Source organism: Homarus americanus, unplaced genomic scaffold, assembly GCF_018991925.1.
Source record: "Homarus americanus isolate GMGI-L3 unplaced genomic scaffold, GMGI_Hamer_2.0 scaffold39155, whole genome shotgun sequence".
Classification (NCBI taxonomy): domain Eukaryota; kingdom Metazoa; phylum Arthropoda; class Malacostraca; order Decapoda; family Nephropidae; genus Homarus; species Homarus americanus.
In genome coordinates this window covers 10,847,807-10,871,290 of record NW_024737042.1, presented here as the reverse complement: position 1 = coordinate 10,871,290, position 23,484 = coordinate 10,847,807, and the positions used below count along the sequence as shown (strand labels likewise).

The window sequence follows — 23,484 nt, the reverse complement described above, 5'->3', positions numbered from 1 at the left end:
AGAAAAGTGGAGGCTCATGGCATTGGAGGAGATATTCTGAAATGGATTAGTGCGTGGTTACAGGACAGAAAACAGCGAGTGAGCATTAACGGCACTAAATTCGATTGGAGTAACGTCACAAGTGGAGTTCCCCAAGGCTCAGTACTGGGATCATTATTATTTATTATATACATATAAGTGACATATATATTGGCATAGACAGCAACATAAGTAAATTTGCTGATGACACTAAAATAGGGCGTGTAATTAAATCTAACGAGGACCGCAAAACTACAGGAAGATCTAAAAAAAAAAATTCGAATGATCTGAAAAATGGCAGATGAAATTCAATATGGACAAATGTAAAGTACTTAGTCTAGGAGATGTAAACAGAGACCCCAGATATCAGATGAACAACGTTGTTATCGAGAAATCCGAATGTGAGAAAGATTTAGGAGTAATGATAAGTAGGAATCTTAAGCGAAGTAAACAATGTGTATTTATTTGCTCGAAACAAGGCTAATAAAGTACTTGGGTTCATACACAGGAGTGATAGTTACAAAAGTAGAGAGGTCATCCTGAAACTATATCTTGAGCTTGTGAGACCACACTTGGATTACGCAGTTCAGTTCTGTTCACCGTATTACAGAATGGATACAGAATCCTAGAAAGAATTCAGAGGAGAATGACACGACTAATACCGGGCATTAGGAACCTCGATGTCATGGGTTGCGTTGGGCCTCCCGCACAACCCATCCCAAATGTTTGTTTACGGTAGAGATAAGGCAACCGGCCAGCCATTAGGGACATATGTTTCCCATTAGTGGTATGTTAGCCAGCCGATAGGGGCAGGTCAGTGAGACAGTGGTGTACTGTTCAGCACTTCACGCCTCAAAAAAAAACACATTTTAGTTAGTGGGCTTTAGACCTTGGGTTATAGAACCTCCTGCTCGCGGATTTAGATCAGGGCCATACAGTCCTACCAGTGCTACGGGTCTGTGTGCAATCCCGAGATTTTTGTTAAGTCCAGCGACAAGTTAACACATCCTGTAAAGAAGTGATCAATGGTGAGGCCTGTTTGCTACAAGAGCACTCCAGGCCGGCCTAATGGATCTAAACGATTAATTCACCAGGTTGACAAACTCTCTTATAACTTACGGTACTGTGGCGTGAATGTGAGTGACTGACCTATCCATGCAAATTATAAGTCCAGTGTATGGAATTGTGCCAAATAAACGTAAGTGCAATTATCTGCCCGTATCTGTGATCCTCTATTATTATTATTACTAAAGTATGACTGATTGGTTATGACAAAGTATAACCAATAACTTAGATGGATGTTGGAAATTAATGGAAGTCATTAAATCATCATTTATCAAGTACACAACGCATTGAATGCCGGAAGCAGAGTGAAATTCTACGTATTGATACACCATAAACTCTTGGGTGAGTAACCAGTGCGAAGGTATCCGAGTTCTGAAGAAAACCACTTTCCTGCATTTAAAACTTAACACTCGAGTACAGAGACAGGATAAAGCATCTTAATTTGCACTCCCTCAAGAGACGTAGAGTGGGGGGCGATATGATAAAAGTGTATAAATGGAAGTCAGGGCTAAACAAAGTGGACTCAAACTATCCAATCAGGAGCGAACTTGTAACAATGGTTTTAAATTAGACAAATTTAGATTTAGGCATGAGATAAGTAAACATTGGTTTGGAAATAGAGTAGTGGATGAATGGAACAAGTTACCAAACATCATCATTAACTCGAATACGCTGGATAGCTTCAAACATAAGTTGGACGGAAATATGAGCGATAGGGTTGGGTGTAAATGGGACTGCCCAGTATGGAGCTAATAGGCCCACTGCAGTTTCGTCCATTCTTATGTTCCTCTCTCTCACACACACACACACACCACGTCTTCTCTATGCCAGTGTGTTGCAATCATTATCTTTACCCTTTTCAATAACAACTAAACACCAATCTTTCACGAAGTAACTCATAGGAGGAACTAACTAATGGCCTCGTGTAACTCATAAGAGGACTAACTAATGGCCTAGTGTAACTCATGAGAGGAACTAACTAATGGCCTCGTGTAACTCATAAGAGGACTAACTAATGGCCTAGTGTAACTCATGAGAGGAACTAACTAATGGCCTCGTGTAACTCATAAGAGGACTAACTAATGGCCTCGTGTAACTCATGAGAGGACTCACTAATGGCCTCGGGTAACTCATGAGGAACTAATGGCCTCGTGTAACTCATGAGGAAGCTAAAGGCCTCGTGTAACTCATGAGAGGAACTAACAAATGACCTCGTGTAACTCATGAGAGAACTAATTAATGGCCTCGTGTATCGCCAGAGGAACAACTAATGGCCTCGTGTAACTCATGAGAGAACTAACTAATGGCCTCGTGTAACTCATGAGAGGAACTAACTAATGGCCTCTCTTAACTCATAAGGAGAACTAACTAATGGCCTCGAGTAACTCATAGAGGAGCTAATGGCCTCGTGTAAACTCATGAGAGGAACTACTAATAGCCTCGTGTAATCATGAGAGGACTCCAAATGACCTCGTGTAACTTATGAGAGGACTCACTAATGGCCTCGTGTAACTCATGAGAGGACTCACTAATGGCCTCGTGTAACTCATGAGAGGAACTAATGGCCTCGTGTAACTCATGAGGAACTAACTAATAGCCTCGTGTAACTCATAGAGAACTAATGGCCTCGTGTAACTCATGAGAGGAACTAACAAATGGCCTCGTGTAACTCACGAGAGGAACTAACAAATGGCCTCGTGTAACTCATGAGAGGACTCACTAATGGCCTCAGGTAACTCATGAGAGGAACTAACAAATGGCCTCGTGTAACTCATGAGAGGACTCACTAATGGCCTCGGGTAACTCATGAGAGAAACTAATGGCCTCGTGTACACTCATGAGGAGCTAACTAAAGGCCTCGTGTAACTCATGAGAGGGCTAATGGCCTCGTGTAACTCATGAGAGGAACTAACTAATAGCCTCGTGTAACTCATGAGAGGTCTCACTAATGACCTCTAACTCATGAGGACTCACTAATGGCCTCGTGTAACTCATAGAGAGGACTCACTAATGGCCTCGTGTAACTCCATGAGAGGAACAAACAAATGGCTCGTGTAACTCATGAGAGAAATAACTAATGGCCTCGTGTAACTCAAGAGAGGACTCACTAATGGCCTCGTGTAAACTCATGAGAGGAACTAATGGCCTCGTGTAACTCATAGAGAGGAACTAATGGCCTCGTGTAACTCATGAGAGGAACTAACTAATGGCTTCGTGTAACTCATCAGAGAGTAACTAATGGCCTCGTGAACTCATGAAAGGAACTAATGGCCGTGTAACTCATGAGAGGAACTAACTAATGGCCTCGTTACTCATAGGAAAACTAAGTAATGGCCTCGTGTAACTCATGAGAGGAACTAATGGCCTCGTGTAACTCATGAGAGGAACTAACTAATGGCCTCGTGTAACTCATGAAAAGGCTAATGGCCTCGTGTAACTCATGAAGGAACTACTCGTTAACTCATAGAGAACTGATGGCCTCGAACTCATGGAGGAACAACTAATGGCCTCGTGATAACTCATAAAGGAACTAATGGCCTCTGTAACTCATGAGGAGAACAACAAATACTCTGTAACTCATGAGAACTATCTAATGGCCTCGTGTAACTCATGAGAGGAACTAATGGCCTCGTGTAATCATGAGAGGAACTAACTAATGGCCTCGTGTAACTCGAGAGGAGCTAATGGCCTCGTGTAACTCATGAGAGGAACTACTCGTGTAACTCATGAGAGGAACTCTGGCCTCGTGTAACTCATGAGAGGAACTAACTAAAGGCCTCGTGATAACTCATAAAAGACTAATGGCCTCGTGTAACTCATGAGAGGAACTAACAAATGGCCTCATGCAACTCATGAGGAACTATCTAATGGCCTCGTTAACTCATGAGAGGAACTAATGGCCTCGTGTAACTCATAGGAAGGAACTAACTAATGGCCTCGTGTAACTCATGAAAGAAGCTAATGGCCTCGTGTAACTCATGAGAGGAACTAACTAATTTGTCTCTGTACTCATAGAGAGACTCACTAATGGCCTCGTGTAACTCATGAAAGGAGCTAATGGCCTCGTGTAACTCCAGGAAAGGAACTAATGGCCTCGTGTAACTCGCAGAGGAACCTCTAATGGCCTCGCTCATGAGGAACTAATGGCCTCGTGTAACTCATGAGAGGAACTAACTAATGGCCTCGTGTAACTCATGAAAAGGAGCTAATGGCCTCGTGCAACTCATGAAGGAACTAACTAATGGCCTCGTGTACTCATGAAGGGAACTAACTAATGGCCTCGTGTAACTCATGAGAGGAACTAATGGCCTCGTGTAACTCATAGAGAGAACTAACTAATGGCCTCGTGTAACTCATGAAAGGCTAATGGCCTCGTGTAACTCATGAAGAACAACTAATGGCCTCGTGTAACTCCTGAGAAGAGGACTCACTAATGGCCTAGTGTACTCATGAAGGACTCATAATGGCCTCGTGTAACTCATAGGAGAGGAACTAATCCTCAAGTAACATCATAGGAAGGAACTAATGGCCTCGTGTACCTCATGAGGAGCTAACTAAAGGCGTGTAACTCATAGGAGGAACTAACAAATGGCCTCGTGTAACTCATGAGAGGAACTAATTACTGGCCTCGTGTAACTCATAGAGAGGAACTAACTAATGGCCTCGTTAACAACTCATGAGAGGAACTAACTAATGGCCTCGTGTACCTCAAGAGAGGAACTAACAAATGGCCTCGTGTAACTCATAGAGGAACTAACTAATGGCCTCGTGTAACTCATAGAAAGGAGCTAATGGCCTCGTGTAACTCATCAGAAGAACTAACAAATGGCCTCGTATAACTCATAGGAAACTATCTAATGGCCTCGTGTAACTCGCGAGAGGACTCACTAATGCTTCGTGTAACTCATGAGACTCACTAATGGCCTCGTGTAACTCATGAGAGGAACTAATGGCCTCGTGTAACTCATAGAAAGGAACTAATGGCCTCGTGTAACTCATGGAGAGGAACTAACTAATGGCCGTGGTAACTCATGAGAGGAACAACTAATGGCCTCGTCTAACTCATGAGAGGAACTAATGGCCTCGTGTAACTCATAGGAACAAACTAATGGCCTCGTGTAACTCATGAAAGGGCTAATGGCCTCGTGTAACTCATGAAAGGAGCTAATGGCCTCGTGTAACTCCTGAGAAGACATACTACGTGTAACTCATGAGAGAACTAACTAATGGCCTCATGAACTCATGAAGGAACTAACTAATGGCCTCGTGTAACTCTTGAAAGGACTCACTAATGGCTCGTGCTAGCTCATGAGGACTCACTAATGGCCTCGTGTAACTCATGAGAGGAACTAACTAATGGCCTCGTGTAACTCATGAGAGGAGCTAACTAATGGCTTCGTGTAACTCATGAGAGGAACTCATTAATGGCCTCGTGTAACTCATGAGAGGAACTAATGGCCTCGTGTATCTCATGAAAGGACTCACTAATGGCCTCGTGTAACTCATGAGGGGACTCACTAATGGCCTCGTGTAACTCATGAGAGGAACTCATTAATGGCCTCGTGTAACTCATGAGAGGAACTCATTAACGGCCTTGTGTAATTTATGTGAAACCTATAATTTATTCTGAAATTTAACCCCCAAACTTCCTAACCTTGGTAAATAAATCCCCCGGAGCCCTTGGGGAAAAAATCTGGGGCCATGTGTAATTTAGGGAAAGAATCAGGTGGCGCTACAAAAGTGTGACATAATACCAGACAGCTGATAAAGGCGCCACATGACAATTAAAACTAAAATCAGAGAAAAGTAAATTATAAACGTGCCCCCCCACAAAAAAACAAATTGTCACAACATACAATAACATACATATCAAAACATGAGAAAATGCAAGGCAACTTTATGCATGGTTAACAAAACAATTTCACCTTAACCTAACCTAACCAGACCAAGGCTATACATCACTGTCTCAACTTACACGAGATACGTTAAGCTCATTACATTAATATCGTCTCTTAATTGGCGCTAAATGAACGTATATAATTAAGGTAGAGTCTTTGTATTGATGATAATTTATGGTGCTTACTTCCGGGTGTCATGTAACCGCTATAATTACGTTAAATAGCCCAATACATTCTTATACGTAATACATTCTTATACGTAATACATTATCATACGTAATACATTCTTATACGTAATACATTCTCATACAGCATATTCAATTACGAGGAATAGTTATCACACTAACCTTCGAGAATCTAGACTCTGCCGTTTGATGTGACAACCCCTCCCCTCCCCTCCTTTGGTATCAACTAGACTAGACTGTGATGATCCCTCCAGCATAGCCAACCCACTAACACCTCCCATGTTGTAAATAAGAGGCGATCAGAGGCAAGCCACATCACCCTGAAAGGCACCATAACTCCTTTTACGGTTATTGTTGACATCTATAGTGCAATTATTTACAGCTAAAGTACACACTTCATCACAACTTAGAAAATAATACACAGACGTGATACTATACTGTTGTTTTAATGAGATGAATGGAATGATAAAGAGTGACAGGTGTCTTATACTACTGTGCCTCTATCTATGCTCTGACCACAAACTGCACAGCTTGGTTTGAGAGCCTCTGTCTACCACTTTAATACGGAACTTCTTACAACACCGACAGCTGATCTTTGGACTTTGGATCTTTGGCTACGTTATCAGATGGCAATATTTGGGAGGGTGGTCATGTTCAAGTGAGGTGTGGCCTTGAAATCTTCGGCAAATTCCAGCCATCATCTGCAGAGTTAACATCAACACCTCGACAAACATGCATAGACAGATACCTATGTTAGTGAGTACGGGGGCCTCCAGTCCAATACTATACTAATAAAAAGGTTGTCTTGTGAATAGTGTGTTTCTCAAACAGGGGGCCATGGCCCCCAAGGTGGTCACGGCAAGATTTTAGGGGGGCCATGGCAGGCTAGTGTAAGTAGTACAGTATATGTTTGGTGTTTGGATAAAATGTGGAAACTCTGATTCAACTTTTTTTTGTTACTTTGCCTTGTTAAGAGAGATTTTTTTTGTCATTGTGTGTAATCATAATACCCATACGGTACAGTTTTGACATTTACATAGTATGGTGCAGCAGCTAGTTTTTCATTTCCAACGGATTCGCTCAGATTGCACGATTCTAGCTCCTGTTCAGACGAATTCCTTGATCTCAGAACGATTCTGCTGCCAAAGACCTCTATGAAGAAAAATCTCTGACTGTATTCTGGTGCTCAATGTATCAGTCATATCCAAAAGTTAGTGAAATCGCACTTCGAGTCCTCTTGCCATTTTCTACTACTTATTTATGTGAATCTAGTTTCTCCACCCCTTTACAAATAGAGAATAAAAGCCGAAACCGGTTACATGTGGACCCAGACATGAGATGTGCTTTATCAGTGACTCAACCTCGAATCAGTCGACTGACTGAAAGGAAACAATGTCATCCATCCCATTGAACTATAACAAAATATGCATTCTGTTTGATGATTGAAAACCTTAAAATAAAGGAAGAGAACCAAAACAGTTTATTTCATCATTATTTGTGAGGAGCTTGGGAGAGAACTGAAGGGGGCCACGAGGATGTTCAGTGTTCCTCATAGGGGGAATGAAGTGAAACAGTTTGAGAAACACTGGTATAGACTAACGTAGTAGCCTGAAGCAGAGTTATACATATAAACACATATACTATATACATATATAACACTGTATATAAACCACAGGTGATGTACATACCAACTAACACATTAACCCAAATCTTGAAAGAGAGAGAGAGAGAGAGAGAGAGAGAGAGAGAGAGAGAGAGAGAGAGAGAGAGAGAGATACATAACCAACCAACTGTCACAAAGTGCTGACATACGAAGGAACACTGACAAACAACAAACAGCCTTTACGCGTGTATCATCAGGCCCCAGCGATAAAAATGCATCGATCTAAATAAGAAGGACGTTTTAGAAATCAACCCACACTTGTTTCTTGGTAGCACACAATACAGCCAAGATTTTTTTTTAACATGTTCAAACCTCTCAACAAGCTCCTCACCACACAATAACTCCGTAGCACTGCATTGTACAGTACATATAATATATTTTATAGAAAAAGCCATTGTGAGTTTCCCTTCTCACCTCCATCCTTAGTGCGAGATCTCCTACAAGTAAATGCTACATGTTAACCGGAACAGCGAAGGGATCATGAAACAGATAATGTAAAAAAAACAAAAAAAACATTAACATTACACATTTTTCCTCAGTTTCAAGCACATATACACACACAAAAAAAATGTTATCTTCATCAGTTTCGAGGAATGGTAACTGTAGGCTATCCTATGATGTTACTGATCTTTTCGTTGTAATTGTTGTTGTGTTGTAGTTGTTGATGTTATGTTGTTGCTGCAGCAGATATCTTTACGTATATCACTGTTCAACGACAGATAAATAAAGTAAATTCATGGGCATTCAAATAGCTAAATACCACATCCTCGTATCGGTTTTAACTATTTCTCAAAGCTTTAGTGTTGGGATGAAATTCAATGTCTTGTCACACGAACTCATAACAACACCAACAAGATCGACAAGACTAATATTCAATAATAATAATAATAATAATAATAATAATAATAATAATACAAAAAATAGCAATGATAATAATAGCAATGATGATGATGATGATAATAATAATAATAATAATAATAATAATAATAATAATAATAATAATAATAATAACAAGGCGGGAAAGACCGTTACTCATCACAGCATTAAAGAGTAACACTACACACACACACACACACACACACACACACACACACTACTACCTACTTTGCTGTCACTCGGAATTGAGTATGACGATCATCCAGCTATGATACAATGATATGAGTTATTAAGTATGTCACCTTCGTTGGTAAGCTCTGAGGTGACTCGGGAGGCCGATACGGGACCGGCAGGGCCGTCCACAGATGTGGTACGTGTGGAGGGCTACATCGAGTGCGGGAGGAGCGACGGCGGCGGCAGCGTCTTCCCGGCACTGGCGCTTGTCTGCCTCGGTATGCAGTCGGGCTAACTCGAAAGTATTGACAAGTGTGGTGCTCCTCCAAGTGTTACGATGTGGAGTAATAGTCTCTCATGTGAGGGAGTCGATTTGACACCTTTTCAGGTTTGTCTTAAGACTATCCTTATGCCTTTTTAGTTGCCCGCCGGCGTTACGTTTACAATTCGTTATGTGACTGTAAAGTAGCTACTGTGGCAGTCTACTGTCATCCATACGGGTAACACGGCCAGTCCAGCGCAATTGTTCATGGATAATGGTAGCCTCGATGCTCCTACAGTTGGTGTTAGCAAGAATACTGGCATTTGTTCTCTTGTCTTCCCAGTAAACTCGGAGGATGGAACGTAGACTACGTTTGTGAAAGTTTTCAAGTGCCTTGAGGTGCCTCCTATGTGACCAATGTCGCACTGCCAGAAAGCAGGGTGAGAAGGACCACTGCTCGATGTACGTGTGACTTTGTAGATAATATCAAATCCCTACAGCTGACGACACGGTTTCGGAGTCTGCCAAAGGCTTGAGATGCACATTTGATCCGATGCTTAATCTCTTCCTCAATGTCCGCGGTGGTGGACAGGTGAGAGCCTAGATACCGACAGGTTGAAAGAGACTGTGAGTTTTACATACATTCACCTCAAGGCCGAAGTGTGCATACGCATCTGCGTAGGTGTTCAGGATCTCCTGTGGGTCGCGTTCAGTGTGAGCAAGAAGGTTGAGGTCGTCTGCATGGTGAATTTCAGTAATGGAAGCTGCGGACACCTTTGTTCTTGCCTAGAGTCGTCTTATGTTGAAAAGACTCTTCATCCGATACTCGATGTCCACCTCGCCGGCAAAATTGGCACTGGCACGAGTAAGGAAGGCAGCCAAGAAAATGGAAAAGAGAGTTGGTGTCAGTACACACCCTTGTTTAACCCCTGTTTGAATTGGGAAGAACTCAGACTGGGTGCCATTGTGCAGGACACTGCCGTTCATGCCATCATGGAGTTGCCTCACAATGGCGATGAATTTTGGTGGGCAGCCAAAGCACCTGAGGGTTCACCAGAGGGTTTCCCTGTTGACTGAGTTGAAGGCCTTCATTAGGTCGGTGAAAGCCCTGTACAGGTCACGAAGCTGTTCTCTACACTTTTCCTGTAACTGGCAGGCAGTAAAGATCCCACGGTAGTTGCCACAGTCTGACCAGTCTCCCTTGTTCTTATAAATATTGACGATGGAGGTGTCTTTAAAAGCTTGGGGGATTTCCTCCTGTTCCCATATATTCTCCAGGAGAGATTGGAGACAGCTGATAAGCAGTGGTCCTCCTGTTTTATACACTTCGACTGGGATTCTATCAGGTCATGAGACTTTGTTATTTTTCATCTGTTTGATGGCAGTAGCTACCTCATCCAGGGATGAAGGATAGCTGAGGTGGGACAGCTCTGGATACACAAGAGACCTGCTGGGTAGTCAGTTCATCCACATCGGTGTTTCGGTTGAGCAGTGAATGGTAGTGCTCTTTCCAGTGCTGAAGGAGGCCTTAATCGTCTTTATTTAGGGAGTTACTATCGGATGAGCAGAAGGGGGCTGCGCCACGAGTGATTGGCCCTAAAATATTTTTGTGGAATTGAAAAATTCGTGCATCTGGTGCTGATCTACAAATTTTTGTGCTTCACATGCTATATTTTTAAACTAGTCGTTCTTTAAATTGCAAAGTTCGCACTGGGCCACCACTTTCTTCTTGCAGAAGGTAACAGCTTTGGTCTGAGACAGAGGAGTGTTCTGCCAGTCAGTTAATGCAGCACGTTTATCATCGACGAGTACATTGATTGCCGGGTCATTTTCATCAAACCATTCCTGGTGTATTCATTAAATCTGGCTGAGGATCTCTCTGCAGGTTTTTGTCATGACAGTGTCGAGAATATCCCATTCAGCATGCCGAGTTCCACGACAATTTAAATAGTGAGTTACTTAATGCACAAAGGCAGAACATACCATACAAAAAACTCAGATCAGACAACACTGACCCTAAATGGATAAATAATTATTTAAAGAACATCACTGGCCAAAGGAAGGCTATAGGTAGAAGGATAAAGCGTGGCAAAATTTACCTCCAGGATTATTATAAGATATTGGGGAGTAGGGTTAAAACCGAGATAAGGAAAGCCAAGAGGAATAATGAGGTAAGGATAGCAAGGGAGGTGAAGACAAACCCCAAAGGATTCTACCGAATGTATCAAACTAAAACACGAGAAAAGATTGGACCAATACGGTCAGATACCGGCGAGCTCACTGATAACGACGGAGAAATGAGCAATAATTTGAATAAATATTTTTCAACAGTTTTCACCACTGAAAATTTAAACATGATACACGAGGCACCGACTCTATTCAGAGATAGTGAAGAAAACAAATTAAGCAAGATAGTAGTGACTAGTAACGATGTTAGTAAGCAAATAGACAAACTAAAGCCTAATAAGTCACCTGGTCCTGATGAGATATTTGCCAGAGTATTAAAGGAATGTAAGGAAGAGCTTAGTATGCCCTTAGCAAAGTTGTTTAAGATGTCCTTAAAAACAGGTGTGGTACCAGAATCCTGGAGGATAGCGAATGTAATACCGATTTTCAAGAAGGAGGATAGATCACTATCCTCTAACTACTGCCCAATCAGTCTAACATTAATAGTAGGCAAATTACTGGAAGCAATCATTTCAAACTCTATACGAAATCACCTGGAGAAGCACCGATTGATCAATGATTCCCAGCATGGCTTCACAAGCGGACGTTCTTGTCTAACTAATCTATTAACATTCTTTTCATCAGTTTTCGAATTGGTGGACGAGGGGCACAATTATGATGTGGTATATCTCGACTTTAGCAAAGCCTTCGACAGAGTCCCCCACGAAAGACTAATTAGAAAGGTAGAAGCACATGGCATCAAAGGTAACATCCTTAAATGGATTAGGGCGTGGTTACAGGACAGGAAACAGCGAGTGAGCATTAACGGCACTAAGTCCCATTGGAGCAACGTCACAAGTGGAGTTCCCCAAGGCTCAGTACTTGGACCATTATTATTTATTATATACATAAACGACATAGATATCGGCATAGACAGCAACATAAGTAAATTTGCTGATGACACTAAAATAGGACGTGTTATTAAATCTGACGAGGACTCGCAAAACTACAGGAAGATCTAAACAAATTTTTCGAATGGTCTGAAAAATGGCAGATGAAATTCAACGTGGACAAATGTAAAGTACTCAGTATAGGAGATGTAAACAGGGAAACCAGATACCAGATGAACAACGATGCCATAGAGAAATCCGACTGCGAGAGAGATTTAGGAGTAATGATAAGTAGGAACCTTAAGCCAAGTAAACAATGTGTTTTTGCTCATAACAAGGCTAATAAAGTACTTGGGTTCATACAAAGGAGTGTTAGTTACAAGACTAGCGAGGTCATCCTAAAACTGTATCTTGCGCTTGTGAGACCACACCTGGATTACGCAGTTCAGTTCTGGTCACCGTATTACAGGATGGATATAGAATCATTGGAAAGAATTCAGAGGAGAATGACAAGACTAATCCCGGGCATTAGGAACCTTGAGTATAGAGACAGGTTAAAGCATCTTAATTTGCACTCCCTCGAGAGACGTAGAGCGAGGGGCGACCTGATAGAGGTGTATAAGTGGAAGGAAGGGCTAAACAAAGGGGACATTACAAAGGTACTCAAACTATCCAACCAGGAGCGAACTCGTAACAATGGTTTTAAATTAGACAAATTTAGATTTAGGTGTGAAATAGGTAAACACTGGTTTGGAAATAGAGTAGTGGATGAGTGGAACAAGTTACCAAATATCATCATTAACTCGAATACGCTGAATAGCTTCAAACATAGGTTAGATGCTTATATGAGCAATAGGGGTTGGGTGTAAATGGGACTGCCCAGTATGGGCCAATAGGCCCGCTGCAGTTTCCTCCATTCTTATGTTCTTAGTCAGGTCAGAGGGTAAGGTGACCCAACCTTCTCACCTGGTTACAAATCTTCTTAGTTACAAAATTGTTCAGTTTGTACATGTCATTACTCAAATTCATGTTGAATGCTTCGTTAAGATAGACCACAAATTGGCACTCCTTATTAGAAATAGTGATTGGACTAAGGATGCCAATCACAACTGTGTAGTGTGTAGTGAATCTCTCCTCTAAACAACTAGACAATGATACCTTGTGTGCCCTCGGCTATGGTTTAAGTTTTGATGGTTCTAACAAGGGAGTCGACAGTGTTGACATAGCCAGAGCATTTTGCAATTTGGAGAAATTCAGTAATTTGACAAGTGAAGAAGTGAACATGTGTAAAGGTGTTGTGTATGCATCTATGTCCAAGCCTTGTATTCCAAACTGTCCAGAAAGATTCACCAAAGCAATCCAAGCCCTTAAGAAAAATAAGGATCTACATGTCACTAAAGCAGATGAAGCCAACACAGTAGTGATTTTAAACAAAGATGATTATATCTCTAAAATAAATGAATGACCTTTTATGTGATACTACAACATATTCTAAACTCATAAATAATCCTCTCAACACAGTTAACACCCAGTTCAACAAGAAACTGAAGTCCCTATTGGGAGGCAAAGCTACTCTCATTAAATATCTTACTTCAACGTCCCCTCCACTGCCATACATGTACGGTGTAATCAAGACCCACAAGCCTAATAACCCAGCAAGACCCATCATTAGCTCAGTTGGGTCAATCTCTTATAAACTATCTAAATGGTTAGTTTCTTTACTAAATCCCCTAGTTGGCAACATTTCTAACTCTAATATCAAGAATAATATGGATTTGGTTGATAAACTTAATAACTTACACATTAATTATGATTTTAAACTGGTCAGTTTCGATGTAACATCACTATTTACAAAAGTCCCAGTTGATGATTTACTAGAGTTCCTCATAGATTCCCTGGATAATATTTCATTGCCAGTCTCGAAAGACGATTTCATCGAACTCATCAAACTATGTATTAAGGATTGTAAATTTGAATTCATTGGAGAATATTTTGCTCAAAAATTTGGTATGGCAATGGGTAATCCACTCTCACCTGTATTAAGCAACCTATATATGGAATTCTTTGAAAAGAAACTATTAAGTAATATTTTACCACCCTCAGCAGTCTGTTTTAGATATGTTGATGATGTATTATGTCTCTGGCCATGTAATGAGGACCTAAAACCTTTCCTGCCACAACTTAACAACTTAGCCCCCTCGATCAAATTCACTGTGGAATTAGAGCAAGACTGTAAATTGCCATTCCTAGACTGTCTGATACACAGAATAGGTAACACTTTTAAGTTCAGTATTTATAGAAAACCTACTAATGTGTGTTCATACATTCATTATTATTCTGCCCACCATAATAGAGTCAAACAGTCAGTACGTATTTCCAACAATGTTTTTACGTGCTTTGAGAATTTGCAGTGCGGAATTCATTGATGAGGAATATAAATATATCTATAATATTGGCTCAAACTTTAAATACCCTAGATCTAGGAATGTAATATGTTTTACTTAGGCCAGACAGGTAAAGATCTTGTAACTAGACTTAAACAACATAAATATAGTGTTAGGACAGGCCAGGAATCCAATGCTCTGTTTGTTCATTTGAGGGATAACAAGCATTGCATTGACTGGGATAATGCCTCCTCAATATTACCTTGTAATTCAATTGATAGTAGGAACATCATGGAATCTAGTCTCATTAAACATACCGAAGCATTCAATATGAATCTGAGTAATGGCTTGTACAAACTGGACAATTTTGTAATTAAGAAGATTTGTAACCAGGTGAGAAGGTTGGGTCACCTTACCCTCTGACCTGACTACCGACCGTTGCGGTGCTATTTAAAGATTAGTAGGGTCATTACCTAATACCTGACCATTGTGGACCTGGTCTCACCCTCCTCTGTATATATACACCTTGTTTTGTACTTCTCTTTAGTCTGTACTCACCCCTGAAGATGTGAATTACACGAAAGCGCTTGGGAACTTCGTGTTTTTTTCCATTCCTTGCACCTACAGTGTTATATATATATATATATATATATATATATATATATATATATATATATATATATATATATATATATATATATATATATATATATATATATATATATATATAACTCATGATAAAGGAACACTGACATACTACAATATTCAATTCACATACCGGTCATAGAATCAAGATATCCGCAACGATTTTAATTACCTTTTATTGGGGGGCGGTGGTACAGGATTTTAATATGAGCGTCGGTTTTTAATAAAGGCTCAACTCCCAGTGGAAATAGTTCCCTTTACACCTCCTGTCCCTCTCCTCCTCTTCCTCCGACAGCAAACACAGATTGAACCACACAATACCGATGTCTGAGTTAAAATACACGTCACTGATATATATATATGTATCTTACTGAATCTCTATATTATTCCTCCTTTCAACGACAAAGCGACATCCGAACACATTGCCGGCGTTGAAAATGTCCTCGCGAGGCCAAAATTGAAATTTGTATTATCGAGGAAAAGGATAATAATGTGTAAATAAAAACGAAACATATTGTGGCTTCCCCTAACATCAAAACCCCAAGCAAATAATATCACTGAAGAATTCTCATATCAGCGTAAAATGGAATTCATTGCGTGAGCGTCCCAATGCCGAGATCCTTAGTGGAAACACCGAGGGAGAATTATCATATATCAAATACTATACGTCTGTACTTACGTAATAACGGCAACAGCGCACACCCCCCAAAAATATACACACAAAACATACATAATCACACCCACACAAAAATATAACACACATAAAAATATGTACACAAAAAATACATAAATACACACAAAACGATCTCACACACATTCACACGGAACACACACACACACACCAGTATAATGTGCTTTTTCAAAAGGAAGGCTTACCTGTACACATTCGCTCCTGTGGTCCCCATCTCCCCAGCCATACGAGTTGCCCCCCCCCCCGTACTCCGCCAAATACTTTCCCAACCTCACACCTAAACGCGTCTGAAATAAAGCACAAACACCAGAGACATCTACCCTTATGACCAAAAGGGAGGCAGAATATTTCCTACGATAAAAAAAATATATATTATTTCCCACTTTACGTAATGATGACACAAAAACCATCGATGTTGATTCTTCTAAAAATAAAAATAAACCCACGCGCTGAAGTTTATACAACACACCGCTAAGTATTCAGTAAGCATGGAGGAGGCAGCGTAGCCAGCATTGTTACAGACTCCCTTCACTTCCCTGATTGTGATATGAATAGCCATCATTTACAGTTCGATAGACCGGGAATGTTCCAGAATCGAACTAACAACCCATAGGACTGTAAGCAAGAACGGTTGTGGGGTACGTGATGTTTGGGTTCACACTCAGGATGTGATGGAGAAAGGAAACTCACAATGTGCTCTCTGTATACATGTTGTACTGGATGTACAATGCAGCTTGGTGCTGGGAAGTGGCAGCGTGGTTACAAGCGTGATGTAGAGAGAGCTAGTTGGTGAGGATGCTCAGAGGACAGCTTGTGGGTCGCCATGCTCGCCGGCGGGAGCGAGGACCGCCAGGCAGGCGGAGGAGGAGGTGTTGCTGGCTGGTTGGTGTAGGTAGAGAGAGGTCACTACGAGGTCAGGTCTTTTATAGCGGAGGTAGGCGTGGGTAGATAGTTGACGCCCGCTCCGTGGGCGGCGCTGGTTGACCTAGACCACGAGGCATACACTGGGGAATTCGCGGGATCGGCTACTCAGCGACAAACAGCGTTTGTAGGGGAGAAATCCACTACACTGTACCTACTCGACCGCCGCACCTGTTGACGTTGTGATGCTAAAAGTGTCACAAGGCTGAAGTGATCAGCAAATATCAAAATCTTAATGAAAGACTAATTATTATTTACGCAAATACATAACGAGAGATAATGCGTGTTTCATGCGGCCCAAGTCTGTACTAACATGCACTTACTATTTACTGTATTCGATTTATTAGTAATGGTTGCATCCCTGTTATTGGTTAGTGTGCAAGAAAATAACCGATAGCCTGTATCAAAAGGAAGTGCAAAAACCCAGAGGTTTGCTAACGATGGTTAAGCGAAAACAGAAGACGCGAGGTGATAACCATCTTGGAGACTGTACCAGGAATCACAGATAGTCGTTGGTGAAACTAACCTCAATTTCAAAGGATGTATCCCGAAGCTAATAACTCCACAAGTATTGAGTGCCCGAAAAAACAATAACTCATAAGTTTTAATCTACACATGTAATTTTTACCTTATATTTCACAAAAGCTCAAGTTAGTTTTCGTATCTTATAATTTTAAACAAAAACACAGACATTTAAACTAGTAATAATATTTACAACGAAAGTAGCGCCGTTTCTGAGATAACAATTTAATTGGCTGCCAGTGTAGTACTAATGTTATAGTCTAGCTTCTGATTTAAAGCACGGTACATCAAAACAGCCAAGAAATTAAGTGTTTACTTCTACAACCTAACCTAACCTAATGTGATCTAACATAATCTATCAAAGTACTACCTAATCTATTCTAACCTGATATAACCTAACTAAGCCTAATTTAACCGATCCTAGGATGATCTAACTCCGACCTAACCTTACCTAATAATTGTGTGCTAACATAATATGATTTAACCTAACTGAACGGACTATGGCCTGACCTGATTTAACTTAACCTGGGTTGCAATAACTTAACCTAGCCTGACACGATATTCATAACAATAAGAATGGAAAGTGCACTATTTTAGTCAGGCGGGTTCTAAAATGTGTGGACCAAGACCAATAAGACCCCATATGACTACATTCGACTATCTCATAAATAAAGTAATAATTCGATCTCAATTCTAGTGTGCAGTCATTACAGGGGAGGAGATCGCCTGCTAACTTTTTGAGTCAGATATCACACGCATTACTTTCGTGAGGTTACTATATACTGTATATAACTAAAAAAATAAAAATAAACAAAATCTTTCACCATTTTAAAACAGCTAAAAATTGCAATTCAATAAAAACATTTGAATCTTTCCTTGGATTTCTCAACACAAATTTATTTCTAAACCTGCAGTAACCTTCGATGTACCGTACAGAGAATTTATCTAAACACGGTATGGTACAGTATCAAACCTGGACCAGGCTACAAAGAAGCAAAACAGACTATATGAATACAGAATTAAGACACATTTAGCCGCAAGGTAGAGAAATCTTCTGCCACAAGACTAACTTTATATTTTGTACTTAATTTTAACCAATTTAAATCTTCGTGTATACTATAATTCGCTGCTACTTTGCAAACCATGTATGCATATCCACTGGCACCATAATAAATAAACACAACCATCATTAAACAAATAAGTGAATAAGCAAACACCGTAATAAAATAAACCAAACATTAATAAACAATACTAAATAATTATACTGTGTAAAGAATGAACTTAAACGTCATTACACAGTCAACGCCAAAATGAATAACACCAAATAGGTAAACACCGTAATGAATGAAGCAAACATAATCAAATAGAGAGAACGTGAAAGTATTGAATGGCATACTTATGCAGGTCATTCGCCAACCTTGAACGTTGCGTGACCTTAACTCAGTATACATTACATAATCCTGTAACACAACAACTCCAAACGTTAACAAGGAATAGGTAAGTTGCCAAATTATTCATTCTCTTCCTGGTCCACGTTGTTTCCTTCCCAAATATGTTATTGATCAACAAACCATAAATCGGTCTCGTATATAAGTGTGTTAATTTATATTAATCGGAGACTTGATGATTACAAGAAGACGAAAAGTAAACAAGAAAAGAATGTCAAGGGTGTCAAGCCTGTCATATGTTCCTGGTCGCCATAGTAACGGAACTGACTGGTCATCTCGGCTCATACCTTCCAAGCATTTTTTATTTTTTACCGCTATTCACCATTCCCTATTTACCTCTCAGACAGTGAACATCTCCAATATAACACGTATTCATTACCAATCTCCGTGATATTACGATTTATTGACCCAAAAGCTGTAATTTTTGTGGTGAAATATCAACAACGCCATTTTCACCCTATTATCCACTCTCTTTTTGGAATAACAAATGTTTTGGGCCCTAGATCAAGCAAAATTCATCGCCTTGCTTGTGCCCATCACACAAGGAGGCCACAAGGCTTCACTCAACAATGTCACGTTGGTAGGGCATTAAATATAAAAACTAAGGGACAATACCTGGGTTTGTTGTTGGGTGGCGGGACGATCACTATGGCTACGGCATCAGTTGCTACGGGCCGGCGCACTCCTGCCTCGCGGACCAATATTTCACAACACTATACCAAAATATTCCTTACTGGAGCCTTATTTTTCCGTCAACTATTCATTCATCTAATTAATTAACCATGGAACATCCCTCTCGAGGATAATAATGGGTTTAATATTCATTTTAAAGGTTTCAGAGGGAACTGCTTTGTTTATCGGAAGAATTTTCCTTAGTGACGACTTTAGTTGACATTTTGGTCAACAGATGGCGCCACCCTCCTAGCAGACGACACCTTCAGCTGAATTGTTTAGTGTGTGTACGGTTGATGCGTAGTAGTGACGTGAGTTTATTGATATATGTATTATCACTAAAACCAACATATATTTAGCTTAACAAATTTTCACTCGTTTTATACGCTTTCATAAGTATCGTTTATATTCGTAAAATTATGTTTAACAATATATTAAATTATTTTCATGATTTTTATTATTACCCTCTAATAAACTATACCGTTCGTATTAATTTTATATGAGTCTTCCCAGTTTACTTTGTTCTAAATATACACTGTATAAGTTTCCTGGTTTGATACTGGCAACATAATAACATGAATATATAGAAGTTTAGCTTTCACTATCGTTCTCTTTTGGGAGGCATTATCAGTGAGTGTGATAGAAAACAAGTATTTTGAATGGCTGACTCACTTTAATACTCCTTTATTTTAACTTAATCTTTTACTTTTACTTTTATCCTCTTCACCACTGATCGGCTCGTTAGCCGCTTGGTCACGTCTCTTACTTTTCCTTTTCTTTTATCCTCTTCACCAAATGATCGACTCCTTAGCCGCTTGGGTGATCGGTCACGCCTCTGTTATGCACTGTTGGCATATTAATCATTTGCCTCAGCTTACTAGCCGTTTTGTAGTCGGTCTGTTCTTTGTTACGACTTACATTGTCCAGTGTTAGTACAGGAAGAAACCCGAGTACGTAGAGAAAACCTACGATATTTGGTAGTCACACTGGAAAATATACTTCTCAATCTAGTGCGAGAAGTATATTTTTGTGAGAAAACATTAGTGACTAGATCCAGGGACTGAACCCAGGATGCAATAGGCAGTTACTGGTTAGAGGAAAGTGTGTTACCGGTGTGCCACAAAAACCCTATAAAAATAATCGTACCAGTATATTTTTTGTCAGAAAACATTAGGAAACCATAAAAATTGTGGTATTTATATTTTTAAATCTCGACTAGATAGTTGAATATTGCTTACTTTTGCAAAAAAAAATGCACTTATTGAAGGCTTCTAATAGTAATAGTAAAGTAAATAATAAAGGCAAGCTAAGAACTGGTTTTTTTTTCTCTTTTTACCTTTTTAAATAGGTGTAGATCTATACACAGTCTGCACAACAACCATGCGTTTGATATGCGATTACTGCAGGGAGACGTCGCATATGGAGGATACAGGCCTGACTAATGCAACGTTTAGGAAGTTACTAACTGCCGTAAAGCAAGAGGGCTGTTGCTGGTATTGCCCTGGCTGCATAGTCAAGGTGAATGAAGCGATTGCAAGCCATAAGGGGACTAGTCCTCTAGGGACGAAAATAGATGAAGCTGGAGCCCTGCTGGTTGACACACTGGAGCAAGTTGGGAAGGAGATCCTTGCTAAGACTGAGGAAATAGCCGATAGAATGCAGGATCAGAACAGGTTCTACAACAGCTTGGGACTTTGAAGAAGTGTGTCGAAGAAATGAAAATTAACTGTTAGGGGAGTGGAGGAACACCAGAAACGTCTCCAGCACAGGAACAATGTAATAGTTTTTGGAGTCCCAGAGAGCCAGGCGGAGGGAACTGTGAGTAAGGAAACACACGATTAGGTGCTGTTTCAAATTATTTGTACAGAGGTCCTGAAGATTCCATCAACCCCTCAGGATGTGAGGAGGCTGGGACAAAAGCAGGGGGGCTAAGCCTCGCCCCCTTAGGATCACACTAGTGAGTGAGGAGGAGAAATGTCAGGTTATTCGGCAGGCAAAAAACTTAGCAAGGAGCGAGGCATTTCGGGATGTATTCATTCACCCAGATCGCACGGTAATGCAGAGGGAACAGCACAAGAAGCTCCTGCAGGACTTGAAGCAGAAGAGGGAGGAGTCGAGGAGGAACGGGGATGGGTGTACATGGGTTATACTCAGGGGGAGGGTAGTGGAAACAAGTGTGCTGACACAGGGCCAGGGGGCAGCAGTGCACCCTCCACCCACTCAACCCCCCACCCGGGAGGCGGCACCAGCTCAGCCTACCGGACAGGAGGAGGCGAGCGCCGTGTAAACAATGACATTTCTAACCATACCCTGCAAAATACAGTGTACTTAGCAAATGCTGCAGCTTCTGAGAATGAGGGGGGGGAGCGGGTTTATTACTAAGAGCAGAGACGTTACCGAGAACAAATTCTGGCTTGAATGTCATGTACACTAATACCGACATGTTCCTGATAACAGAGAGGAGTTGAAACACTACTAAGAGTACACCAACCAGTTATTGTAGGTGTTGTAGAACTGTTGTACAAGAACAGGAGAATCGACCCAGAAGAATGTGAGTTCAGTATTGCTGGATATGACTCATTTACGAACCTTTCTCAAGAAACTTGCAAGAGGGGTGTGGTTATATACGCTAGGCAAGACCTTAGAGCCAGCCAGGCGAGGGTACAGGGAGAGGATGTTTTCGAAGTGGTGTAAAATTAAATTAAAGGGAGGGGACTTACTTATCGTCGGGTGTAACTACAGATCCCCAAACTGTGGCCCACTAAATCAAAGGAACTTAAGAACCTTAATATACAACGCGGCGATGCTCAACCCTAGGCACCTCCTTATCATGGGGGACTTTAACTATGGCGACATCGACTGGAGAAACGAGTCCACCCTGAATGACTTAAATAACCCTGCTACTCTTTTTGTAGAAACTCTGAGAGTTAATTTTCTGTTCCAACATGTTAGAGACCCGACACATTACAGAGGGGAGCAAACACCCAAGCCACTTGACCTCATCATAACAAACGAGGAAGGTATAATGGCCAAACCGGAACACCTTGCCCCAGTTGGCACCAGTCACCATATAGTGTTGTCATTCAGATTTAACTGTTACCTAGTTCAGGATAAGGCCAGGCCAAGGTGCAAATATTACAAGGGAAATTACACTGGGATGAGGGAAGAGATGAAGGGTATCAACTGGCCTGACTTATTAAGGTACAAGAACGCAGACACTACGCTGAATATCATAACTAGTAAAATGACCCATTTGATCGATAAATATATACCCAAGACCAAACCCAGTGCTTCTAGGAATACGAGGGGATCCCTACACATGAACCATGCGGTGGTAGACAAAATTAAGAAGAAAACCCAGAAATTCAAGATGTGGGTTGGGTCAAACGATGAGCAAGACTGGAGGATGTATGCAAGAGCCAGAAACCAAGCAAAGATAGAGTGTAGGAGGGCTGAAAAGGAGTTCCAGAGGCTGGTTGCAAGCGAGGTCAAGTCAAACCCAAAGGTGTTTTATCGCTATGCAAAGTCGAAATTGAAAACGCGAGTAGGAATATCAGACCTGAGGCTGGTGGATGGTAGTTATGCAGATTCTGACCAGGATAAAGCTGAGGAATTGAACAGCTTCTGTTCCTCGGTGTTCACAAGAGAGGATGCAACTAACCTTCCTGCGTTTGAGGACAGACGGTTCGACACAGCACTGACCCACATTGTGTTCACAGAAGAGGGTATTAGAAATAAACTGTCCAGGCTAAAGGTCCATAAGAGTCCCAGACCTGACATGGTGCATCCTAGAGTGCTAAGAGAGTTGTGCAATGAGCTTGCAGAGCCCCTGAAGATCCTGTTTTGTAAATGCCTGGATGAACAAATGGTCCCCAGTGAATGGAAAGTGGCTTCTGTGAGTCCTATCTTCAAGAAGGGCGATCGTCACTCCACGAACAACTATAGACCGATGAGCCTGACCAGCATAATATGTAAAGTACTTGAGAGTATTATCAGAGATGCCG

At 41.0% G+C, this 23,484-nt stretch overlaps 1 protein-coding gene across 2 annotated transcripts in view; it reads right to left on the bottom strand.

Annotated features, from left to right (window-relative positions):
- LOC121872712 (DNA-binding protein RFX2-like) overlaps nt 1-19,669 on the bottom strand; it is a 189,597-nt gene extending 169,928 nt beyond the window's left edge. The window contains exon 1 of one of the 2 annotated variants that reach the window (XM_042375721.1): nt 19,424-19,669. The gene's annotated coding sequence lies outside the window, so the exon portion shown is untranslated. The remainder of the gene's footprint in view (nt 1-19,423) is intronic. The other variant, XM_042375723.1, reaches the window with a different exon arrangement.
- Nucleotides 19,670-23,484: the final 3,815 nt, after the last annotated feature.